This window comes from Octodon degus, unplaced genomic scaffold, assembly GCF_000260255.1.
Source record: "Octodon degus isolate 3935 unplaced genomic scaffold, OctDeg1.0 scaffold00029, whole genome shotgun sequence".
Lineage (NCBI taxonomy): Eukaryota > Metazoa > Chordata > Mammalia > Rodentia > Octodontidae > Octodon > Octodon degus.
In genome coordinates, this window is record NW_004524605.1 from 1,873,992 (window position 1) to 1,876,575 (window position 2,584).

Consider the following 2,584-nt stretch of genomic DNA (forward strand, 5'->3'; position numbering starts at 1 on the left):
TAATATTAGTTGACCTTCTAGCCTTAAGTTTCTCTATGGTAGGGAGAAGGGGAGAGTCTGAAAAAGGGAAGTTTCTGACTCAGCTACAGTGGGACAAGATGTGAAGGCCACCCTAGCGAGAACCAAAGGCTTTTCGTGATGGCTTTTCAAAAACTGAAGTGAGACACTTTCAGTGGTCTCAGTGTGAATGACTGTATGCTCTTCACACGAACTATCTTAGAAAAGGTCAATAAGGGGATATATTTCATATCAAGGGCGTAAGAGTTGGTTGAGGGGTAAGACAGGAGAGGGAGCAACTGGTAACAGCAGCTCCTATGACGCCTCCATGAAGCCGCGCACACTCAGGGAAGCACAAGCATCTGGAAGAGGATGACACTGTAGAGCTAGGGGACACTTAGGAATGCTGTGAAGAAGCCACTGAGTGTAGAATAAAAGCAAAGAAAAATAAGTCAATCAATTTAAAGACAAAAAAGCTGGTAGGGTAAGAATTGCCATCAGTTACTCAAACTGCAGATTTCAGAAGTCTAACTCAAGATAGCTGGGGCCCAAGGTATACCCACGGAGGAGATTGCTGGGATGTGATAAAGTCGTTTGGGCAGAGTCTAGATTATAGCAAGGTTTCAAACACATCAGCCCAAGACAACAGCAGGAGTTGAGGTAGACAGAAGGACAGTGAGCAAGTTATCAAGTTAGGCTCCTTGACCTTTAGTATTTCACCAACTATTAAAAGCAAAAACTATTAAAATTTCAAAACAGTATGAAAACATATAATAGGATATGGACTAACTTAAGTTGGTTTTCATCTTCATTACTTGAGAAAACATGTATTTTAAATAAAATAGGAAAATAATTTTTTACATTTTTATAAAATATCTAAAAGTAAAAATTTTAAACAAGACTAGTAATACATGGCAAAATAAACACAAATGATTCCTTTGAGGAGCCTTTTGTTATTTACATGATTACAAATTAAGTCTAAATATTAGTCTTAATTTTTCATTTTTGCCTACATTTATATCATTAGGTAGTCAAACAAATGAGACGAACTGATTTTAATACTTGAAGCAGGGCAAACTTCAGGACAGGAAATTTAAATTTTGTGTTACATAAACTTTATCACATTTTAAAATAACTAACATACTAGGGGAAAACAAACCACACCAAAGCTAACATGGGTTTTCCTTACTAGTGACAGGATATCTAGAGTTCAAAGAGAGATAGAATAATATATACACCAGTTTAGAAATTAAACAACTATTTCTACGTAGGCTTAAGAATGTATAATGAAAGATGATGATAGTATTTTAACAAAGGTGACCTACTTGGTAGCTTTATGTAGGGTAATATTTTTAGAATTAGTATCAATATGCCTTATTTTCTGTTAAACCTTTTATCCATTTCACAGGTCTTTTGTCTTCCTCACTAAAAAGTACTACATGAACTACTAGGTACAGCGATGCTGGAAAAAGTTTGAAGTTTGTTTTGCATTTGTTGTATTCCGATCTTGTTCTTTCAGGGGTCCTTCACACACAGACACATACTTCTTCAAAATTTTTTCTCCTACTTCTCGAAAATCCAGTGATTCTTTGTAATGCTGCTGGCTCTGGAAATACCAGTATCTACTTCATGACTATCTGGCTGTTGATCTGCACAAAGTTTCAAACCCCAGTAGCACATTTCTCCACTGTACATCATAGCCAGCAAATGAATGTCACTAAATATTCCTGCACTCAGTAATTTAGCTGTGTCCAGGTCTTGGAAAGAAACTCCTTCATTTAACCAGTAGTGTAGCATCTGTAGCAAGTAATTAATCCCACCAACAAGGCACTTTTTAAGTAAATTAGATTTTCTCAGGAGCCATTCTCTTCTTTTAGTCAGAGAGTGACAATACATGTACAGTAGAGCGCCTCGTCTCCAGGAGAGACATTCCAGTAGCTCATCTCCAAGCAAATTGCAATGTTTTGGATGCATATTATTTTCTTTAACTAAAATTTCTGGTTCTGAAAGAAAACTGATCAGTTCTTTCACTTTCTGTGAAGAAGAGTCTTCAGGAAAATCTTCATCTACTAGCTTGTTTTCCTCAAAATATGTCATGTCCAAAATAGCCTGTGAGTAAAGTTCTAGAAGATTGGATGGATTCGAACATTCTTTCTCTTCTCCACACAAGAGTTTCAACTTTTCTAGAGCTGCAGAGGCAGCCCGAATTAAGCAATGATCATCTTCACCCGCAGCTTCGCTCAGTTGCTGGATGTGAGCCTGCGCCAGGTCACCAAGCTCTTCCACTCACCTCACCACACTGGAAACTGCGGCCTCCATGGCCACAACGGGCGAGTGCACCCCCCAATATGCTTCTAGTGTTCTGTATTACACTAAAGCATAAGGCAGTGCATTGAGACAAATACAATAGAAAATAATAAGCAAAAGTACCTTAATATGGAGATGATACAATGGGAGAGAGAACTAGAGATTCTCTGAGAGATATTGTAAAACCGTCAGGAGCTGCTAAAGCTGAAATGGATCCCATGTGGGTGGGCAGGGTGAGCCTCATGGCCTAACGCAGTCAAGCTACCTCAGTCTTGAGAAA

General features: G+C 38.3%; 1 protein-coding gene and 1 pseudogene across 1 annotated transcript in view; one reads left to right on the forward strand and one right to left on the reverse strand.

Annotated features, from left to right (window-relative positions):
• The window catches only part of LOC101565067 (olfactory receptor 1E1-like), a 20,114-nt gene that overhangs the window by 16,926 nt on the left and 604 nt on the right, over positions 1-2,584 (forward strand). The window lies entirely within an intron of this gene.
• LOC101569822 lies at positions 1,445-2,316 on the reverse strand (annotated as a pseudogene).